Genomic DNA, 24,687 nt, shown 5'->3' with positions numbered 1-24,687 from the left:
AATACATTAACGCGGAATTTGACTTCGGAGCGCCATGATAATTGTGCGTCGTGTCTGGGTCTAATACTTCCTATACGGTGGGTCACGCCACCACCAAACTTTTGTTTAGAATACTTTCTGCTAGCATTACATTTGCAAAGTCTTCGCATTTGGTTTGTCTTCTATGTTAACATGGCTTCATGTTTATCTTCAATATATTGATTTGGTTTCTGTCCTCTACGGCATTCACTTATAGCTATGTCTTCTAGTTGAATCTTTTGAACTAAGTGAATGTGATCAGACCCTAACATTTCTGTGCCCCTGTCTTAAATCTATCTATCCAAATCATATGCATTCTATTGAAACCATCGAATGTCTTCTCTGCATCCTTGTCAGCAGAAGATATAGAGACAAACATTAATCTGTTTTCAATGCTCAATCCTTTTTACCTGAAACCCGGAGAAGCGGGAACGACCACCCGACAATCCAGGCGTATGTGGGAACGTGGAACAACCTCCGATGTGTTGCATGATCGCCACGTGTCCTTCAGATGTGAACCGCCAGGGGCACCTGCGTAATAACATTGTGCCATCCCTGTCCCTATAAATACACGCCTCACCCCGGTCATTATCTCTTCTTCCACTTCTCTCTCTCGCACAAACCCTAGCGCCACTGCTAGCCCTCAATGACGCCGGCGACAAAGCGCTTAGCGGCCGCGACCTCACCGATGCTGTCCTCACGCCGGCCGCGGACATCGTCTTCTCCGCCGTCACCGTAGGTGTCCTCCGTCGCCAAGTTAGGGCACGGAAGATCAAACTGCTCGGCCTCATCTCCTACTCCGTCTAGCAGTTCCTCGAGTGGTAAATAAAAACTCTATTTTACAGTCTTTTTGATCCGATAGATTCATCCTTTTCAACCACAAGTGGTTTCTGTTCCTACAAAGTTGGATCTATCCTGTTCTGCATCTCATAGCATGCCTAGTATGTTCACTTATGCTTCACAAAGTAGTTAGATTCCTCACTTGTACCTATTCGTGGATTCGTACAAATCTGGAACCAACTCTCTACATATGAGTGAATGTCTTCGCACTATGAGGTCAATGTCTTCTAAACTGATTTATCTTCAAATCTTCTAAGAATGCATATGACCTCTTCCCCTTCCCTCGCATCTCTAATGCTGTCACAGGTACATGTTCATGGGAGAATCCCTTGGTTCTCATAGTCTGCATTCATTTGCAGAGTTCTTACAGCATCACATAAATTCTCTTGAAGCCAATTCCTGTCTGACCAGTAGACGGAAGACTTTGACAGTGTTGAAGCCCTTCAGTCTAAACTTCATGGCAAAAGAGAAATTAGCAAGGAAGGGTGGCAGACAGCGCCGTGGGGGTACATCAATGGACCTGCCCGAAGATCTCTATGAACTATACAAAACTGACCTCGAAGAAATCTATGGTCAGCGCAAGACACGAATCCAATGGATTCGAAGATAATGGGCCGAACAATGGTTCAAGTACAAATTCGCCACCAAGGAGTATGCTGAAAAGAACGCTCTTTCGCGTCCTTGGGGAGATATTCTCTATAAAAATCTTCAACCCAAGACCAGAACTGAAGCCATTGCTCAAGGATTTTGCCCTTGCATGGTCTGAGGGCCACAGCCTACTGATGCCAACCCATCGTCATTGCTATGGTGTCGAGATGACAATTTGTTCAAGCGCAACTATCAGTCTGCAAAGAACTCGGCCAAGGAAAATAAGAAGTCATTGGGATTAGACTTCAACCCAGGCCCCTCTGCGCCACGTGTTGACGGCACACGCAAAGCTGAACCCAATCTTGTTGGGCCCTTCTACAACTTAGAAGGTCTCATCACTCACATTCAGGTTCAAGGGGCAGCCGTGGACCACTCTGCAGATGACGCTGATTCTGACGAAGCGCCTGCGCCACCGAAGCCTGTGAAGCAAAAGAAACCAAAGGCTTCAAATCCCTCCTCTACACCAAAGGTCTCACGGGCGAAGCCTCTGGCCACTGCACCTCCTGAAGCCAGTGTGCGGTCTGAAGATCTCTCTCGCATCTCCAAGTCTGACAAGTTGAAAAAGCCCATGCAACCAACTGGTCAAGCATTAACCCCTGCTGCTGTTTTGAGAAACGAGAATGACGCCATTGATCTGTCTAGCGACGAAGATCTTGGAGATGATGCTCTTGAGCAATTGATAAAGAGCAAGCAAGAGGCGAAAATCTTCAATGATCTTCCCCTCTTTGATGTGGAGATTCTGTACAAGTTTATTGATGAGTGGTTTGATAGCCCAGACCTCAGTTTTGATGATCTTCAGCTCCCAATTGGACTTAGCGTCTCCTTCCATGGAGCCATTGCTCCTGAGCTGGCTCTTGCCCAGAAGATTGTTGAGCTGAAGCACAAGATTGACTATGAAAAGGCTCAGTTCAAGAAGCACATGGCCAAACTCAATGTTGAAGGCATTCAAAACTTCAAGGTCATGATGCATGAGCTCAAGGAGGCATTCCACAAGAAACGAGAAGAAGCAAAAGGTTCTCGTGAGCGCATGAAGAATCTTGCTGCCAAATGTGTTCAAGGCTACAATGAAGCTGAAAAGCGCGAGGCTTTGGGGCGACCAGGCATCGACCCCAGAATGGCCGCCAAGAAGAAGAAGAAGCCAACTGTGGCAGAACCAGAAGCATCAAGGTAGGAAGAACCTCGCATTGTCTTCCCTGCCAGTATGACAGGCTCGAAGCCTAAGGTCCCCATAGTGGCTTAGGAGTTCAGCAAAACTAGAGCAACTGAAGCCGAAGCCAGAAAGCGCAAGACCAAAGCCACCACTGATGATGCTCCACCAACCAAGAAAAGAAAAACAAAGAAGAGAGACCGGGCTGTTTCCACAGAGCCCCTTGTTGTCGAGCCAATTTTTGTTGCTCGTCCTTCCTTTGCACATCAAGAACGTCGTTTGGTAGTTCATGAGCCCGCTTCCACAGAGGCTCCTGAAGCTGAAGAGAATCCAGCTGTTGACCCCACCGCAGCTGAAGACATTGGTCATCAAGACAATGTTGAAGATGATGAAGTCCTTCCTCAGATCGAGCACAAGGTATCATCGCCTGTTCTCACGAACAACAAACTCATCAGCATTGGTCGTCCATTGACGCCAATTGCTCAGGATGACTCATGGGCTGATCACCCTCAAGAATCCCCTCATGATGAAGAAACACCAGTTACTCCCCCACCACAGGTCACCACTCTGGTGATTGACAATGAAGACCTTGAGGCCCAACCAACTCCATCTCCACAGGCGTTGCCAGCGTTTCGCAGGCTTCGCAAAGGACCAAGGCCACATGTCACATTGTCAAGTGTTCCAGAACGAGAAGAGCGCCAATCCGTTTCACGCGAAGTCTTTCCTGAAGCCTCTCCTACTGCGAACATCCCTCAATCTGAAGCCAAAACGGCTGAAGATATTCCGGCGGCATCAGCCGATGACCAGGAAGAAGAACCAAGAGATGAAGAAAGAGTTGCTACACCCCCGTCCAACCCTGAAGTTGTTCTCGAGGAGAACATGTCTGACCCTCCAGTTCCTGAAGTGGAGGTTACCAATACTAAGGCTGCCACCAATACTGAAGCCAATGACGTTGTCATGGCTGAAGCTAATGTGGTGCCTGAAGCTAATGTGGTGCCAGATGTCGCTGCACCTGAAGCTAATGTTGCACCTGATGCAAATCTGCAGCTTGAAGCCAATGCCTCTACTCCTGTACCACCTCCCAGGCCACACACCATCGAGCAAGCATATGATCGTGGTCAGCTTGTTACCGTCCGCTGGCCAATTCTGGTTCCTCTGCCTGCTCCCAGACCTCAATTTTCCTATCATGTGGAGCACAGGCCTCAGGTCCAGAAGCCAAAGCCAAGGCTACCATGGTTTCCAGGTACTGCAATGTCACCAGGATCGTTTAATCTGAATGGATTCAAGGCACACAACACATTCTTTGACAGTGACAAGAACCCCTAGCCAAGAATCTCCTCAGATCGATTCTGGAGTTATCAGCAGTGAAGCTACTATTCTTGCATCTTGTACAATCAGGGGCGCATCTTCCCACATATGCGTCTTGACTGTGAAGCCATTGCTGGACTGCCATGCCTTGAAGAAGCCCTTGACTGCTTCCATGATGCGGGTCTGCTCAACTTTGTGACTGCCAAGGAACACTGGAATGAAGAACTTCTGCTTCAATTCTATGCTACCCTCCACATTCGTGGGTACAACAGGGATCCGAAGAAGTGGATGACGGGTGATGTCCATCATGAAGCTAAAGCCCAAGACATCATTGAGCTTACAGCCCTGCCAACTCCTGGCGAATATTATGAACCAGGTTGTCAACAACACCAGAATGCTTTGGCGAGCATTTTTCAGAAGCCTGAGCCTAACATGAGCCAAATGCTGAGCATGATGAAGCCTCTGCCACGCAATGTTGAATACCCAACGGAATTCTTTGTCGAAGACCTAGAGTATCTGCCCTGCACCATTTACCATATCATCAGGAAAACTCTATGGCCTGTCAAAGGACATTCATCTGCAGCGAAGCTTGAAGGAGCAATGAAGACTTTGGTTTTCTATATCTTCGCATCAGCTTCAATGCTCAACACTTCTTCATCAGGCAGTTGGCTCCATCTGGCTCCGACATCTTTGGTCTGAAGTTCTATGCTCCATGGGTAATGCGTCTTATCAAGCTTCACTCTGCCTTCAACTATCATCCGTCTGCGCGCAATCATCTCGTATTGTTGCTAGAGGTTGATCTGTCTGTTGAAGCCATTTACCCAGAGCCTACAAAGGATCAAATTTATCTTCACAATGTTGATCGTCAAAGCTTCACCCAGCCCATTGAAGGAGTTCAGGCCGTCTCTCATGTTTATCCCTTGGCTGGCAACACACATGCCCCTCGCACCCAAACTAAAGCCACTGGAAGCACCATTGCCCCAAAGGCCTCGGAAGCGATCTCGTGTTCTCAATGACCGAGAGCTTCTCGTCTCTCTACTTCAGAAACAGGATAAGCATCATGACTGGCTTAAGCGTCAGATGCAAAGCCTCTTGGTGGACGTCAATCGCATTTGCAATCTTGCCACCAAGAATGCCTTTGTTACCCATGAAACCTGTCGGAGGTCTTGGAAGAGTTTGACATTGCTCAATGCTGAAGCAGATCTTCAAGACGATGGCTTCATAGAAAGATTCAAGTTTGACTCCACTCCTCCAAGGAATGCTCACTTGCGTCGGACTCCCTCACTTGAAGACTCTGACTATTCTTCCTCAGCTGCAATGGTGAATGCCAGAGTCATAGATGATCAAGATGATGCCACTTCACCACCTCCACCTTCAGCGCGTGTCGACACTGCACAAAGTTCTTCTGCACCACCGGACCTCAACGACGACCCTGCTGCTTCGCCTACTCCTCATGGGAACGAGTAGAAGCTCTATGTCTTCAAACCTTTTTGGTCCTTACTGACAAAAGGGGGAGAAGCATATGAGTTGATAGTCTTCAAGCGGGTCCATATAGGTGGTTGCTATACTTTTGCCAAGTGCTTACAACTCTCGCTTTTGATACATTTTGGTTCATTTTTGAGTTGTAACACTTAAACTTGATGGTCGTCTGCTACCTTTTCGACACTATGTGATGCGATGATAAATTCCGCATGTGCGACGATAAATTCCGCACGAAGTCATTTTGCAGACATCCATTCTTCATTATGCATGTCATTATCTTCGATATATCCTTTTCATGCATGATGAATTGTCTTCATAAGTAGAAGAGGAGCTCCACAAGTACAACCTACCATGTGCATTTGCATTCAAAAGCAAAATACTTATATGCACATCTTCAAGGGGAGCCTTCCTGCTACTTACGAAGATAATACTTTAATCCTTTACAATTTCACATACTTTTATCCCCGTTGAAAACTTCAACCAGTTTGTCATCAATCACCAAAAAGGGGGGAGATGGTAAGTGCATCTAGTGCCACCCCTAGTTGGTTTTGGAGTATTGACGACAAACCTGGTTGAGGGACTAATGTGTTTGTGAGAATTGCAGGATAACACAGGTAGAAGACCCTCATTGATTCGGTTTTCCTATCGGAGATGACCCCTAAAAATGTATGAAGACATTGAAGACAAAGGTGGTATGTGAAGATATTCACATTGAAGACTATCACAAGAGAAGACATTGGGTGAAGACTATGGAGAGTGAAGACTTAGTTGTTTCGTTGTTTCCTTTTCTTCTTTGTTAAGTCATAGGAACCACCGTACTGTTAAGTGGGGTCCAAGTGAACCAGTCAGAATGACTGAAGTGATGCTTAACAAAAATCCTATGTCTTCGAACGGAGACAATGAGAGCAAATCTTATCCAGAGTTGGATAAGTTAGCTTTGCTTGTAGCCCAAGTAAAGTTGTCGTGTGTGTTTGAAATCTGACCATCGGAACACGTGTCAGTTCCTTAGTGACCCAGGGTCATTTCGGACAAATCAGGTCGGGTTGCCTAGTGGCTATAAATAGCCCACCCCCTACACCATAAATTGGTTGGCTGCTCAGAGTTAGTGCACGGCTTTTGTCGTTTGAGAGCAACCAAACTCGAAGCCTTTGAGAGAGAAATCCTTGCGAGGACAAAGCCCTAAACACCCAGAGCCAAAGAGTGTTAGGCATCACTGAAGTCTTCCTATCTGTGTGATCTGAAGACTTATTACACTTGAGGACTGTGAATCCTCCAGCCGGTTAGGCGTCGCGTTCTGAGCATCCAAGAGTCATTGTGGATCGCCGGTGAACGAAGTCTGTGAAGGTTTGGAAGTCTACCTTGAAGACTTACCAGAGTGATTGGGCGAGGACTGGGTGTCCTTAGCTCAAGGGGAATAAGGTGAACATGGTCTTCTGAGTTAAATCTCAGCCTCCCTAACTAGACGTACAGTTGTCACAGCAACTGGAACTAGTCCAACAACTCATTTTCTTCAACGAGCCACTGGTTCTATCCTTCCCATCTCTTTATTTGCAGTTGGTCCTTGTGAAGTCATTGCCTGTTTGCATTATCTTTTTGTCTTCACTATGTGACTGCTTGTTCTGATTGGCTTCATACTATCTTCCATCCTGATCCATACTGCCTAGCTGCTATTAGTCTTTGTGCCTTCACTTCATTGAATACTTGACTATGGCTTGCCTAGTGTATTCTACCTTCCGCTGCATGGTAATAGGTTTATTTCTATCATTTGTCTTCGAAACTTCCATGTTTTGAAGACTTTCATAAAAATCTCCTATTCACCCCCCCCCCCTCTAGTCGATCACTAGCACTTTCACATACACCCTAGTTTCACATACCAACAAAAGAAAAATTCTTCTATGATCTAAGACACTACTTTTGGGATGACCCACATCTTTATAAAGAAGGAGTAGATGGTATTATTAGATGTTGTGTACCTGAGCATGAACAAGAACAAATCCTGCGGAAATGTCACTCCGAAGCTTATGGAGGACATCACGTGGGAGACAGAACTGCTCACAAGGTATTGCAATCTGGGTTTTATTGGCCTACTCTCTTCAAGGATGCTCGTAAGTTTGTCTTATCTTGTGATGAATGTCAAAGAATAGGTAATATTGGTAAGCGTAAAGAAATGTCTATGGATTATTCACTTGCTGTTGAACCATTTGATGTTTGGGAATTTGACTACATGGTACCTTTTCCTTCCTCTAATGGGTATACTCATATTTTGGTAGCTATTGATTATGTTACTAAGTGGGTAGGAGCTATTCCAACCAGTGGTGCCGATCACAACACCTCTATTAAAATGCTTAAGGAAGTTATTTTCCCAAGGTTAGGAGTCCATAGATATTTAATGACTTATGGTGGTTCACACTTTATTCATGGTGCTTTCCGTAAAATGCTTGCCAAGTATGATGTTAACCATATAATTGAATCACCCTATCATCCTCAGTCTAGCGGTCAAGTTGAACTTAGCAATAGAGAAATAAAATTAATTTTACAAAAGACTGTCAATAGGTCCCGGAAGAATTGGTCTAAGAAATTAGATGATGCACTTTGGGCCTATAGAACCCTATGGGCATGTCTCCTTATAAAATGGTTTATGGAAAAGCTTGTCATTTGCCTCTTGAGTTAGAACATAAAGCATATTGAGCAATTAAAGAACTCAACTATGATTTCAAACTTGCCGGTGAAAAGAGGTTATTTGATATTAGCTCACTAGATGAATGGAGAACCCAAGCTTATGAAAATGCCAAGTTATTTAAAGAAAAAGTTAAAAGATGGCATGATAAAAGAATCCAAAAGCGTGAGTTCAAGGTTGGAGAATATGTTCTTTTGTACAACTCTCATTTCAGGTTCTTTGCAGGAAAACTCCTCTCCAAATGGGAAGGACCCTATGTTATTGAGGAGGTTTAGCGATCTAGAGCTATCAAAATAAATAATGCCGAAGGTACTAACCCGAAGGTTTTTAATGGGCAATGAATAAAACATTATATCTCAGGTATGCCCATTAATGTTGAAAGCAATATTATCCAAACTATGACACCGGAAGAACACATAAAAGAAATGTAACATCCCAAATTTTCAATTTGAAATGTTATACATAGGTCATCCATGCATATCATATTTTATTGCATTTAGTTCTTGTGATCCTCGAAATCCTAAGCAACTCAAGGACCCTCGGAGAGGGTTGGGGATTTTCCCTTGTTCTCATATTTGAGTTTTATCAAATATTGAAACAAGGATCAATTTGGTTTTAATTTTCTTCCCCAAAAAAATATTTCATATTAAAAATTATATGAGAGGAGATAATATGACTTCTCCAAAATAAATGAAATATTGGAGGGAAAATATTAAAATCAATTTGTATTTTTATTTGGGGTTTTATCGCTATTTTATTTGAATTACGAAAAATATGCGTTTTTCAAAATTGCACTAGAGGCCCAAATAAATGTTCACCTTGTCCGGCGTATTTTTAGAGGACGGGGAAAATTTATTTCAAGATTTTTGGAGTCTGTTTAGTATTTCTTTTCTTAGTTTTTCTGCGCGGATTTTTTTTTAAAAAAAAGTAACCAACCTAACCGGTCCGTGTCCGCCTAGGACTCCTGGCCAGGCCGGCCTTTATAAGCCGGGAGGCCCGACCCAGCAGCCCAGCACACGCCCGAAACCCTAAGCTGCCGCCGCGCGCTGCTGTTGCCGCCGCTACGCCGCCGCGCCGCCACCTGCGCCGCTCGCCGGAGATCACCGCCGCCGCCGCCAATTTTCCTCGCTGGTTCGGTTTTTTCCGGTAAAAACCCTAGACCCATTTTTTTAATAGATCGGTTCGGTGTTATTTTTTCCCGGTTTAGTTATTTAACGAACGCCCGTTCGTACGTTTGTTTTAATTAACGGTTTTCACCCGTTAACCGCAGATAGCGAACGTTCGTTCATTAGTCTGTTCATCAGTTTTCTTTTTCCAGGGTTTTCCACGATTATTTTCTATTGCGATTTCTGCCCTATTTTTCATTTTAGTTTATCTTTTCACTTGTTTATCAGAATCAGGCGATTCAAGCGCCTAGATCTTCGTCTCGAAGCCCTCTTTCTGTTTAACCAACTTGAACAGGATTTTGGTACTTTAAAGTTTGACTTTAGTCTATATTAGTAATCGGATCTTGTTTCTTTCGCAGTTTGAGTTTCCTTGCTCCGTTTGATTTGATTCTTTTTGCAAACCGGAGTTCTTCAGTTTAACTTTCCAGTTAGATCTTCTTATTTGAGATTTACCCATGAATCTTTGCTTGATTGCTTATGTATGCTATTTTTTGTTTGCGATAGAACACCCGGAGTGCGAAGGGTGCTACTACGAGTCTTTAGGATTTGCAGATCGTCAGCAAGGCAAGTAACACTTTGATCATACCACTTTATCACCCAGTTTTTATGCATTAGTTTCAACCTTCACACATTGCATGAGTAGGATCTCTTAACATGTGGGTCTGGAAAGTAGATAATGAGGTAGAACCTATTACCTGTTTTATTATCAAACCCTTGGGAGTTACTTCTACGTTATGCTTATATTGCCATGCTATGCTCGTAGACGTGGTTTGGCTTTGAGTGTATCCATGACAGATGTGAGTTCTTCATTAATGGTTCAACTTAAGGTGGCAACTTTAATACACATCCGGGTGGATTGCTTGTGGGCACCTGGAGAATTCAGTGTTGTCCTAGGATATCTCGGAGTACTCGTGTGATCATCCTATGGTCCACCACCTAGGCTCAAAGGGATCATAAGACTATTCATGCTAGATACTTCCGTGTGCAGCCACAAGCCATTATGGGCTCTGGCATAATTGAGTAAGTTGCGTGAGTTCTTGAAGAGGTGGACTAGCAGATATAGGGGATTGTAGGTGTACCGGTCCGCCCGGAGTAAAGAGCAAATGCTTCTGAAAGATTGTGTCTCAGTCATCCGTTTCTCAAACACCCTGTAGTGCGAGAAATCCCATGGAGGAGAACGAGTCTTGTGGGGGAAAGTGTGCAAACCTCTGCAGAGTGTATAAACTAATCATGGTTAGCCGTGTCCACGGTTATGGACCTCTTGAGTATCTGGTTCTTGGATTATCATATGGATCTCATCACTCTAAATTAATTTGTTGGGTTGATAATTACTTTTAATTGGGATTGATTTGGAGGAACCTTCTCAATATTATTCAACTACCATGATAGTTAAATAAAAATATATTCCTTTGTTGTAGGGGAAAATTGGCTTTTCACAAAACATATTAACCATACAGCCTCCACCAGCCATATATGCATATAGTGATAGCTTTTACCTGTTCATTACTCTCCTGTGTTACATAGCCAGCATATTCCATGTGTTGAACCATTTTCGGGCTGCAACGTATCATGTTGCAGACTTTTCAGACGAGGAGTAAGGTGTGATAGGTCGTTTTTCATGCACTCAGCTATGTCGTCGGAGTTGATGAACTCACTTTATCTTCCAAGCCTTCCATTGTTATTGTATTAGATGGCCTTAAGCCATATTTATTGTAATACATTCTCTCTTGAGACATTCGATGTAATAAGTGTGTGATTGCCACTCTGTTATAAATCCTTCGAGTACTGTGTGTGTCAGCATTACCGATCCAGGGATGACACTAAAGCACAGAGACTTAACCGATTGAGGCCGGGTCCCTACAAGATGGTATCAGAGCACACGCTGAATATAGGACACGACCACTAAGAAAAGCCATAGGCCACTCTTCTCTACTTATTTGTGAATCCTCTCCATTTTCTACTCTTTAGGATGGTGGATACGAGGAACAAGTTTGCATAACCGGATGAAGACACACCTTTTGGACGACACTTGAAGGAAGTCACTAAGTACCTGAACATTGGAATACCAAGCTTTACCGGGACCTACACTGCCACTTTACCAAAGGAGGAGCGATGGATGATTCGAGTTCATGTTCCAGAAAGGACGTTCACGCCAGTCACTAAACCCATAGAGTTTTCATTTGATGCACCCACCTGGAGTCTAGGGAAGAGTATGGCAGCCCACATCGCTATAGGACGCATCGGTGAAGTTTACCACAAGGAGCTGAAGGACACTATCTACCAGATATGTGGATGCCGAGATGAGCAATGGGAGATGATCAACACTAGGAAGGACAGGTCCATTGCAGCATTCATCCAGGAATTAATCCACCACATTCGTCGCTAGGAGAACCAGATGTTTGCAAGCATGATAGATTTGAAGAAGGCGATGATCAGGATCCCGGAGCTACAAGAGGAGCTTAAGTCTACACGCGATGGATATGAGGAGGAAATGATGATACTTGTGGAGAGGAATGACGACATGACCAGGAAGCTAGGAGTTTTTTATGGGAGACCCCGTGCCAGGAGGAGAAGATGACGAACCCAAGGAGACTCGTTCTAAAGACTACATCATCATAGACGACACCGACTCCGACCCGGATAGTAGTGATGATGACTATGAAGACGAAGCTGGAGCAGATATCATGGAGTCTTCCACCGATCAAAATTTCTAGTAGACCACCATACTATTAGTAGTACCCCCCCCCCCCAATGTAAATATTAGTAGTATGAGCACTGTAACGAGAGTTAGACCGATTGTATGCCCTTGCTTGATTGATTGAGTGATATGATATGATTGTGTTTGTCTCATGTGCATATGGGTAGTTCTTTCTCATTAGACCTCATTCTATTCTAATCTCTTCCCTCTAAACCCATCAGATGCTTCTGAGACATGACCCCGGTTTTTCTTTCCCACCGGAGCTCACTCAGTTGATCTAGCAGCAGAATGCCTTGATGCGGTTGTTAGTTCAGAACCAAGGCAACAACAACAACCCACCGCCACCACCACCAGTTGACAACTTAGCCCATTTTCTGAGGCTGCAACCGCCGGTATTTTCCAGTAGCACCGAGCCAATAGTTGATGATGATTGGCTGCACAGGATTGGAAGGGAGTTGACCACCATAGGTTGCACAGATGTGGAGAAGGTGCATTTTGCCGCACAGCAATTGGATGGACCAGCAGCCGCATGGTGGGAGAATTACACAACCACGTTTCCTATAGCCAATGTCACCTGGGAGCAATTTCAGCAAGCATTCCGCACAACCCACGTATACACGGGAGCTATGAGCATGAAGAAGCGTGAGTTTCATAACTTACGCCAAGGTAACCGTACTGTAGGCCAGTACGTGGAGGAGTTTAGTAAGTTATCCCTCTATGCTCCATATGATGTGGCCACGGATTCCGCGAAGTAGGAGAAGTTTATGGAAGGGCTGAATGATGAGATGAGTATGCAGTTAATGGTGGCAACATTTAACAACTACCAGGAGTTGGTAGATAAATCTCACATGATCGAAGGGAAGCAGCAGCAGATAGAGAGCCGCAAAAGGAAATATGGACAAGGGAAGTACATTTCAGGAGCTCAGCAGAAGCCTCGCTTTACCCCGAACTCGGGAGGGCTTACCCATAAACATGGAGGCCACACTCACAATTGAGGAAGTATCCATAATCATACTGGCCCAAGGAATGGGAATGGGAATGGAGCAAGCAGCAATCAGAATCGTTCCAACCCACACCCGCCAAGAGGGACCTAAGACACGTCACTTGTGTTCAAGTGCGGGAAGACTGGACATTATGCCACGGAGTGCCCTGAAGCGAAGAATGAAAATGGTAATGGGAGCTCTAGGAAGAAGCCCAATCCATTTAACAAAGGACAAGTGAACCACGTGAACGTGGAGGAGGTTGAAGAGCAACCAGACGTAGTTATCAGTAAGTTTTTAGTTAAGTCGTCTACTGCAATCATTCTTTTTGATACTGGTGCATCGCATTCATACATATCAAGGGGATTTGTGGATAAGTATAAGTTGCCACTAGAGTTCTTAAGACACCTATGCTAGTAACCTCACCCGGAGCCGAGTATATGGCAAGCAATGGATGTTTTCAGATACCATTAACCATAGGTAGTCATGTTTTCCCCTCTGACTTGATAATTCTGGAGTCGCAAGGATTGGATGTGATACTAGGAATGGATTGGGTGTCGATGTACGGAGGAAACATCGATTGCGCTAGTAAGTCAATTCTGCTTACTACCCCGGAGGGAAAAAGGATCAAGTATGTATCCAGTCATGCGCCAAGGAGAACCCAAGTACATTCTCTCACGGGAGTTGTTCAGGAGGAAGTGCTTGTTGTGAAGGATTACCCAGATGTGTTTCTAGAGGAGTTACCAGGCATGCCGCCAGATCGAGACATCAAGTTTTTGATAGAGCTGTTGCCAGGCACCGAGCCTATATCAAAGAGACCATACCAGATGCCCGCGAATGACTTGGAGGAGATCAAGAAACAGATTAAGGAGTTATTAGAGAAAGGTTACATCCGACGGAGTTCATCACCATGGGGAGCCCCAGTGCTATTGGTTGAGAAGAAGGATAAATCTCTAAGGATGGTTGTTGACTATCGAGTGTTGAATGAAGTGACAATCAAAAACAAGTACCCACTGCCGATGATCAATGATCTGTTTGACCAACTGCAAGGAGCTAAAGTGTTTTCGAAGATCGACCTGCGATCAGGTTACCACCAGCTGAAGATTCGAGAAAAGGATATACCTAAGACAGCTTTTACCACAAGGTATGGGCTTTACGATTATACGATTATGTCATTCGGATTTACTAACGCCCCCGCCTATTTCATGAGTATGATGAATAAGGTGTTCATGGAGTTCTTGGATAAGTTTGTCGTGGTGTTCATTGATGATATTTTAGTATACTCAAAGAATAAAGAGGAACACATGCAGCATGTGCGCTTAGTACTCGAGAAACTCAGGGAGCATCAGTTGTATGCCAAGTTCAGCAAATGTTAGTTTTGGTTGAAGGAAGTTGGATTTCTTGGACAAGTTATATCAAGAGAAGGTATAGCAGTAGACCCCACCAAAGTTTAGTCAGTAACTGAGTGGTTGGCACCCCCTCAGTTCGAGAGATCCGCAGTTTTCTTGGACTTGCGGGATACTATCGGAGATTCATTGAAAATTTCTCTAAGATTGCGAAGCCTATGACAACGTTGCTGAAGAAGGACACCAAGTTCCATTGGACTGAGGAATGTGAAGCAAGTTTCCAGGAGTTGAAGAAACGTTTGACTACAGCCCCAGTGTTGATCCTGCCAGATATACGCAAGGATTTCCAAGTGTATTGCGACGCCTCTCGCTTAGGACTTGGAGGAGTACTTATGCAAGACAGAAGAGTTGTTTCATATGCCTCACGACAACTTCGACCGCATGAGTTGAATTATGCCAACATAACTTGGAGTTGGCAGCCGTAGTACATGCACTCAAGACCTGGAGACATTTTCTCATTGGAAACCATTGTGATGTGTACACGGATCACAAGAGTTTGAAGTACATTTTTACACAGAAGGAGTTGAACCTCAGGCAAAGGAGATGGTTGGAGCTTATAAAGGATTATGATATGAAGTTGCACTATCATCCGGGAAAGGCCAATGTCGTAGAAGACGCTTTGAGCCGAAAGAGTTATGCCAATACCTTAGTAACAGGAGGATTGCCAGAGGAGTTAGTAGAAGATTTCAGGGAGCTACGTTTAGAGGTTGTTCCCAAAGGTTTTGTTACAACCATGGAAGTTCAGTAGACCTTGTTGGGAAAGATTCGAGAGGTCCAAAAGGATGACAAAGAAATTGTTGAGATAAGGGAGAAGATGAGTGAAGGCAAAGCCAAAGGTTTTCGTGAGGATGAGCACGACACCTTGTGGTTCGAGGACCGGATATATGTGCCCAATAATGCAGAGATCAGGAAGTTAATATTACAAGAAGCTCACGACTCACCATACTCGATACACCCCAGAAACACCAAGATGTATTTGGATTTGAAGGAGCATTTCTGGTGGTCTGGAATGAAGAAGGATATTGCCGAGTATGTAGCCGTATGTGATGTATGTCAGAGAGTGAACGCAGAACATCAGAAACCAGCAGGATTATTACAGCCTATGCCGATACCCGAATGGAAGTGGGATAAACTTGGCATGGATTTTATCACCGGATTACCTAGGACCCGATCGGGATATGATTCTATCTGGGTAGTAGTGGACCGCTTAACCAAAGTAGCTCACTTTATCCCAGTGAAAACCACATATACAAGTGCAAAGTTCGCCAAGATATATATGACCAGGATCGTATGTCTGCATGGAGTTTCGAGGACCATCGTATCAGACAGAGGAACACAGTTTACTTCAAAGTTTTGGCATCAACTGCACCAGACTTTAGGAACCAGGCTAGAGTTCAGTACAACTTTTCACCCGCAGATAGATGGACAGACTGAGAGAGTCAATCAAATTCTGGAGGACATGTTGAGAGCTTGTGCACTAGACTATGGGTCTAGTTGGGATGATAATTTACCCTACGCGGAGTTCTCATACAACAACAGCTACCAGGCCAGTTTGAAGATGGCACCGTTTGAAGCCCTGTACGAAAGAAGATGCCGAACATCGTTGATGTGGGATGAAGTTGGAGACCACCAATTGTTTGGACCGGATTTGATTAAGGAGTCCTAGGAGAAAGTTAAGCTGATTCGAGATAGACTAAAAGTAGCTCAGTCTAGACAGAAGAGTTATGCAAACTCGAAATGTAAGGAGGTAGTCTATGAAATCGGAGACAGAGCATATCTGCGAGTGTCACCTCTGCGAGGAATTAAGCGTTTTGGAGTTAAGGGAAAATTAGCCCCGAGATTTGTAGGACCATACCGTGTTCTGGAGCGCATGGGAGAGGTTGCCAGCAAGTTGGAATTACCTGAAGGACTGTCAGGAGTTCATGATGTGTTTCACGTTTCCCAATTAAAGAAGTGCCATGCCGAGATGGCCGATATTCCTCTGAGAGATACAGTGCCCCTGGAAGCAATTCAGTTGGATAGTGATTTGACGTATGAGGAGAAACCAGTCAAGATTCTCGAGTTTGCCAGTCGAGTTACCCGCGGCAAGGTTATCAAGTTTTGCAAAGTTCAGTGGAGCCACCATACTGAGGAAGAAGCCACCTGGGAAAGAGAGGATGATCTACGCAAAGACCACCCACACCTATTTTCTAGCCAACCCGAATCTCGAGGGCGAGATTCATCTTAAGGGGGGTAGGTTTGTAACATCCCAAATTTTCAATTTAGAATGTTATACATAGGTCATCCATGCATATCATATTTTATTGCATTTCGTTCTTGTGATTCTTGAAATCCTAAGCAACTCAAGGACCCTCGGAGAGAGTTGGGGATTTTCTCTCGTTCTCATATTTGAGTTTTATCAAATATTGAAACAAGGATCACTTTGGTTTTAATTTTCTTCCCCCAAAAATTATTTCATATTAAAAATTATATGAGAGGAGATAATATGACTTATCCAAAATAAATGAAATATTGGAGGGAAAATATTAAAATCAATTTTTATTTTTATTTGGGGTTTTATCGCTATTTTATTTGAATTAGGAAAATATGAATTTTTCAAAATTGCATTAGAGGCCCAAATAAATGTTCACCTTGGCCGGCGTATTTTTAGAGGACGGGGAAAATTTATTTCAGGATTTTTAGAGTCCGTTTAGTATTTCTTTTCTTCGTTTTTCTGTGCGGAAATACTTTTTTTTAAGTAATCGAACTAACCGGGTCGTGTCCGCCTAGGAATCCTAGCCCGGCCGGCCTTTATAAGCCGGAAGGCCCGACCCCAGCAGCCCAGCGCCTGCCCAAAACCCTAAGCCGCCGCCGTGCGCTGCTGCTGCCACCGCACTACTGCCGCTGCGCCGCCACCCGCGCCGCCCGCGCCGCTCGCCGGAGTTCGCCGCCGCCGCCGGTTTTCTTCACCAGTTTGGTTTTTTCGGTAAAAACCCTAGATCCATTTTTTTAATAGATCGGTTTGGTTTTATTTTTTTACCTGGTTTAGTTATTTAGCGAACGCCCGTTCATACGCTCATTTTAACGAACAGTTCTCACCCGTTAACCGCAGACAGCGAACGTTTGTTTGTTAGCCTGTTCGTTAGTTTTCTTTTTCCAGGGATTTTCCACGATTATTTTTGATCGAGATTTCTGCCCTGTTTTCGTTTTAGTTTATCTTTTTGAAAGTGTGTTATATCGACTAGAGGGGGAGTGAATAGGCGATATTTATGAAAGTCTTCAGAACATGGGAGTTTTGAAGACAAATGATAAAATTAAACCTATTACCATGCAGCGGAAGGTAGACTACACTAGGCAAACCATAGTCAAGTATTCAATGAAGCGAAGGCACAAAGACTAATAGCAGCTAGGTAGTAAGGATCAGGTAGGAAGATATTGTGAAGCCAAACAGAACACGCAGTCACGCAGTGAAGACAAATGATAGTGCAAACATACAATGACTTCACAATGAGTAACAGTAAGTAAAGTGAAGTGAAGATGAAACCACTGACTCGTTGAAGACAATGATTTGTTGGACCAGTTCCAGTTGCTGTGACAACTGTACGTCTGGTTGGAGCGGCTAGGTATTTAAACCTTAGGACACACAGTCCCGGACACACAGTCCCGGACACCCAGTCCTGAACACGCAGCTCGGGACACCCAGTCCTCACCGTATTCTCCTTGAGCTAAGGTCACATAGACCTCGCCCAATCACTCTGGTAAGTCTTCAAGGTAGACTCCCAAACCTTCATAGACTTCATTCACCGGCAATCCACAATGTCTCTTGGATGCTCAGAACGCGACGCCTAACCGGCTGGAGGATGCACAGTCCTCAAGTGTAATAAGTCTTCAGATCACACAGACAAGAAGACTTAAGTGATGCCCAATTCTCTCTGGCTCTGGTGGTTAGGGCTTTATCCTCGCAGGGAATTCTCTCTCAAAGGCTTCGAGGTGGGTTGCTCTCAAACGACAAAAGCCGTACTTTCAATCTGAGCAGCCAACCGTTTATGGTTGTAGGGGGTGGGCTATTTATAGCCACTTGGCAACCCGACCTGATTTGTCCGAAATGACCCTGGGTCACTAAGGAACTGACATGTGTCCCAACGGTTAGATTTCAAACTCACACGGCAACTTTACTTGGGCTACAAGCAAAGCTGACTTGTCCGACTCTGGACAAGATTCGCTCTCATAGTCTTCACTCAAAGACATAGGTTTTTGGTTTAGGCATCACTTCAGTCATTCTGACTGGTTCTCTTGGACCCCACTTAACAGTACGGTGGTTCCTATGACTCAACACAAAAGAAAAAGAACTACGAAAGATCTAAGTCTTCGAGCTCCATAGGCTTCATATCGTGTCTTCTCTTGTCATAATCTTCAATGTGAATATCTTCATATACCACCTTTGACTTCAATGTCTTCATAAAGTTTTAGGGGTCATCTCTGGTAGTAAAACCGAATCAATGAGGGACTTCTACCTGTGTTATCCTGCAATTCTCACAAACACATTAGTCCCTCAACTAGGTTTGCCATCAATACTCCAAAACCAACTAGGGGCGGCACTAGATGCACTTACACTTTTCGCTCGTTTATCGGAATCAGGCGATTCAAGCGCCTATATCTTCGCCTCGAAGCACTCTTTCTGTTTAACCAACTTGAACAAGATTTTGGTACTATAAAATTTGACTTTAGTCCAGATTAGTAATCGGATCTTGTTTCTTTTGCAGTTTGAGTTTTGTTGCTCTGTTTGATTTGATTCTTTTTGCAAACCGGAGTTCTTGAGTTGAACTTTCCGGTTAGATCTTCTTATTTGAGATTTACCTGTGCATCTTTGCTTGATTGCTTATGTATGCTATTGTTTGTTTGCGATAGAACACCCGGAGTGCGAAGCGTGCTACTACGAGTCTTTAGGATTTGCAGATCGTCAACAAGGCAAGTAACACTTTGATCATACCCCTTTATCACCTAGGTTTTATGCATTAGTTCCAACCATCACACATTGCATGAGTAGGATCTCTTAACATGTGGGTCTGAGAAGTAGATAATCAGGTAGAACCTATTACCTGTTTTATTATCAAACCCTTGGGAGTTACTTCTACGTTATGCTTATATTGCCATGCTATGCTCGTAGATGTGGTTTGGGTTTGAGTGTATCCATGACAGATGTGAGTTGTTAATTAATGGTTCAACTTAAGGTGGCAACTTTAATACACATCCGGGTGGATTACTTGTGGGCACCTGGAGAATCTAGTGTTGTCCTAGGATATCTCGGAGTACCCGTGTGATCATCCTACGGTCCGCCACCCAGGCTCAAAGGGATCATAAGACTATTCATGCTAGAAACTTACGTGTGCAGCCACAAGCCATTATGGGCTCTGACATAATTGAGTAAGTTGTGTGAGTTCTTGAAGAGGTGGACTAGCAGATGTAGGGGATTGTAGGTGTACCGGTCTGCCCAGAGTAAAGAGCAAATGCTTCTAAAAGATTGTGTCTTGGTCATCCGTTTCTCAAACACCCTGTAGTGCGAGAAATCCCACGAAGGAGATCGAGTCTTGTGGGGAAAAGTGTGCAAACCTCTGCAGAGTGTATAAACTAATCATGGTTAGTCGTGTCCTCGGTTATGGACATCTTGAGTATCTGGTTCTTGGATTATCATATGGATCTCATCACTCTAAATTAATTTGTTGGGTTGATAATTACTTTTAATTGGGATTGAGTTGGTGGAACCTTCTCAATATTGTTCAACTACCATGATAGTTTAATAAAAATATATTCCTTTGTTGTAGGGGGGAAATGGCTTTTCGCAAAACATATTAACCATACAGCCTCCACCAGCCATATATGCATATAGTGATAGCTTGTATCTATTCATTACTCTCATGTGTTACATTGCCAGCATATTCCATGTGCTGACCCATTTTCGGGCTGCAACTTATCATGTTGCAGACTTTTCAGACGAGGAGTAAGGTGCGATAGGTCGTTTGTCATGCACTCAGCTATGCCGTTGGAGTTGATGGACTCACTTTGTCTTCCAAGCCTTCTACTGTTATCGTATTAGATGGCCTTAAGCCATATTTATTGTTATACGTTCTCTCTTGAGACATTCGATGTAATAAGTGTGTGATTGCCACTCTGTTATAAATCCTTAGAGTACTGTGTGTGTCAGCATTACCGATCCAGGGATGACACTGAAGCACAGAGACTTGACTGTTTGAGGTCGGGTCACTACAAGAAACCTTTCGGAACACTCCAGAATCGTGAAAAGGAGGAGGTACATGATACGGTAAGTAAACGGACTCCGAAAAATCCGCAAAAATATTTTTTTGTCAGTTTTGGTATTTAAAAAATTAGGAAAATAAGAAACTACCAGGAAGGTGACCCTGGTGGGCACCTGACACCAGGGCATGCCTGGCAAGGCGCGCCCAGGTGGGTTGTGCCCACCTCGGGTACCTTCCAGACTCCATTTTTCTTCCGTTTGCTTGTTTCCCAAGATAAAAAAAATCTTTATATACCCCCCTAACCCGTTGACCATCATATCATGGAGAAATCTCATGTTTTCTTTTCCTTGCCATTTTCTATTAGATCTAATCCACCATGGCCGCTTCAAGCTCCTCCAAGGACAAGTTCGTCGAGAACATCATCAACCCATATTTGCGGGAGGTGATGTGGCACCCTCAAGCTATCCTGATGCGTGAGGGGTGCTCCACATCCATGATGTGCAAGGCCCCAAGGGGACTAGATCCGTGGAGGCTAGGCTTGAAGCTATGGAGCAGGAAGTCTTCCGGTGCAAGGGATGGTGGAAGGTGGACTCAATGCCAATCACCTCATGATCGCGGACTACACCCGTGATCTCAAGGTGGATGGCAAGTCCATGAAGGACATCGTCTTCTCCTTCAACGAGCAAATCAGCTTCCTCCAGAGCTAGATCTATGCCCTCTAAACCAAGTCTTTGAATATGAGGCAAGGTTTAAAGGTATGAGTTTGGCTCCTAGTTGCAGGACCCGCGAGACTCACTCCTCTTCTTATGATGGTGAGCCTCTGCCATGGAAACCCGGGGACAAGATCTCTACCACTTCACCACCACCACCTCCTTCTTCATCACCAAAAGAAAATTGAGTATCCGGTATGGGCACTCCCCTTGGCTTGCGCCAAGCTTGGGGGAGGTGCCCCGGTATTGTATCACCTCCACTACCTTTTGCCTTTACTTATCTTAGTTCGATCCATAGTTATCTTTTGATTTAGATGAATAAAAGTTTAGTTCGATCCTTTCTTTTCGAGAGTTTGCTTAGTGAACTATCTTTGTGATCGTGTGCGAGATATATAATAAAGTTTAGTTTGATTTTTGTTTTCTTTACTTTCATGTTCAATAAAAAAGGAAGGAAATAAATGAAAAAGATCATATGCTAATCTTATAGTAAGTAATGACACCACATAAGGAAAAGTATAAGTAGAAAATTTTATTAGAGATTGACAAACATAGCATTGGTCAATGATGCAATTCATGAAAGAATTAATAAGGGAAGAGAAGATTCACATGCAAATAAATTATCTTGGAAATCTTTTGTGATTGTGAGCCCCCATCAAAATATTATATGCCAAAATTGTTGACGTTGGACAAGGAAGACAACGTAATGATTTATGTTTGTTCATATTCACATATAAGGTATATTTTCATAGATCCTTCAACATGTGGTGCCTGCCCCCCATCTTTGCTAGCCAAAAATTCTGCACCAAGTAGAGATACTACTTCTGCATCCAAAAACCCTTAAACCCAAATCTTATTTTCTAGAGTCCACCATACCTACCTAAGGATTGATTAAGATCCTTCAAGTAATTTGTCATCGGTGCAATAAGGCAATAAAAATTTCTTCTGAAAGTGTTAGATCATTTAGTGTAAGAGAAAATTGAGCGTTGTACGAACTTGTGATGGCAAAGAATAAAAGCGACAGACTGCATAATAAAGGTTGCTATCATAAGGGGCAATATAACGTGACATTCTTTTGCACTAAGGATCAAGCATACAAACAAAAAGCGCATGGCAACCTCTACTTCCCTATACGAAGGGCCTATCTTTTACTTTTATGTAATTACTTTCATGCAAGAATCAAAGATTTTCTCTCTATTCCTTTTTATTTTTCGCTTTTGGCAAGCATCATGTGGTGAGGAAAGATCTAGGCACATATATCCAATTGGATGTGGGTAGCATGAGTTATTATTGTTGACATCACCCTTGAGGTGAATATATTGGGAGGCGAAATTGTAAGCCCCTATCTTTCTATGTGTCCGGTTGAAACATTTTGCTCATGTGTATGCGGTGAGTGTTAGCAATCATAGAAGACTATATGATGGTTGAGTATGTGGACTTGCCTAAAGGCTCCGATACATGACCCTTCCTGTAAAGATGATGAATTGTAGTTGCAAAGTTGACTGAGAACATAGTTTGTTAGTTTCCAATAGAGTTTATGCTTTATACTTTGATGTTGTGATGAATTGTTACTTATTCATGAGAAGTCTATGATATAAGCTCTATGATAAAAGTTTTATGTTAAAGTTTGCTGCTGATATAATAATATACATGATGCTTCTATGTCCATATTTTGTTTTTATTGACACCTCTCTCTAAGCATGTGGACATGTTTTTCGATTTCTTTTTTCGCTTGAGGACGAGCGAGGTCTAAGCTTGGGGGAGTTGATACGTCCATTTTGTATCATGTTTACCTACTGTTATTTATAATGTTTTTATGCATAATAATGCTTTTTGGAGTAATTAATGCTTTTTCTCTCATAATATGCAAGGTTCACACAAAGAGGGAGAATTCCGGCAGTTGGAAATCTGGACCTGAAAAAGCTACGTCAGGCTACCTATTCTGCACAACTCCAAATGAGATGAAACTTTACGAGGAATTTTTATGGAATAAATAAGAAATACCAGAGCAAATAACTACCGGAGGGGGCCACCTGGTGAGCACAAGACACCAGGGCATGCCTAGCCCCCCAAGCGCGCCCTGGTGGGTTGTACTCAGCCTAGCCCACCTCTGGTGCCCATCTTCTGGTATATAAGTCATTTTGACCTAGAAAAAATAAGGAGAGGACTTTCGGGACGAAGCGCCGCTGTCTCCAGGCGGAACTTGGGCAGGAACACTTTTGCCCTCCGGCGGAGCGATTTCACCAGGGGAACTTCCCTCCCGGAGGGGGAAATCATCGCCATTGTCGGTGTCAAAACCGGCGGATCTCGGGTAGGGGGTCCCGAACTGTGCGTCTAGGCGGATGGTAATAGGAGGCAGGGGACACGATGTTTACCCAGGGTTGGGCCCTCTTGATGGAGGTAATACCCTACTTCCTGCTTGATTGTTCTTGATAATATGAGTAGTACAAGAGTTGATCTACCACGAGATCAGAGAGGCTAAACCCTAGAAGCTAGCCTATGGTATGATTGTTGTTCTTCGTCCTACAGACTAAACCCTCCAGTTTATATAGACACCGGTGGGGGCTAGGGTTACACAGAGTCAGTTACAAGGAAGGGGGTCTACATATCCGTATTGCCAAGCTTGCTTTCCACGCCAAGGAGAGTCCCATTCGGACACAGGACGAAGTCTTCAATCTTGTATCTTCATAGTCCAATAGTCCGGCCAAAGGATATAATCCAGCTGTCCGGATACCCCCTAATCTAGGACTCCCTCAGTAGCCCCTGAACCAGGCTTCAATGACGATGAGTCCGGCGCGCAGATTGTCTTCCGCATTGCAAGGCGGGTTCCTCCTCCGAATACTTCATAGAAGATTTTGAACACGAGGATCGTGTCCGGCTCTGCAAAACAAGTTCCACATACCATCGTAGAAAGAATAATATTTCCATAAATCTAATCTGCTGACGTACCCCGTAGTGTGACATCACACCACAACCAGGTCTTTATTCGAATCGTTTTTCATAACCAATCTCAGCGTGTTTCGCGAGGCGGTTTCCTTGGCACGTCTTGTCGAAGCAGAGATCGTGTCCCCTTTATCACGGGATTCTCATCAATACGGACGTGGGTAACCCAACCGTGCCTATTGGTAGGACTCCTAGATCTTAGGCAAGTCCCAAACAGCCACGAGGAGGACGCTTGATATTCACCCTCTTTATAAAGGGGACAAGGCTTTTTCTTTTTTCCCTCTTATGCTCAATCAAATCCTTCCCCCGCCTCGAGTTCTAACACCAAAAACTCAGGTCAGGTGCTTCGGACCTTCAACTATGTCCGGATCCAACCTTCAAGGTCGGTGCATGCCTTCCTCCGTCACGGAGGAGGACATCAAGAGGTTGAGAGA

This window comes from Triticum dicoccoides, chromosome 3A, assembly GCF_002162155.2.
Source record: "Triticum dicoccoides isolate Atlit2015 ecotype Zavitan chromosome 3A, WEW_v2.0, whole genome shotgun sequence".
NCBI lineage: Eukaryota > Viridiplantae > Streptophyta > Magnoliopsida > Poales > Poaceae > Triticum > Triticum dicoccoides.
The sequence above is the reverse complement of the archived record's forward strand: the minus strand, read 5'-3'. Positions refer to the sequence as shown.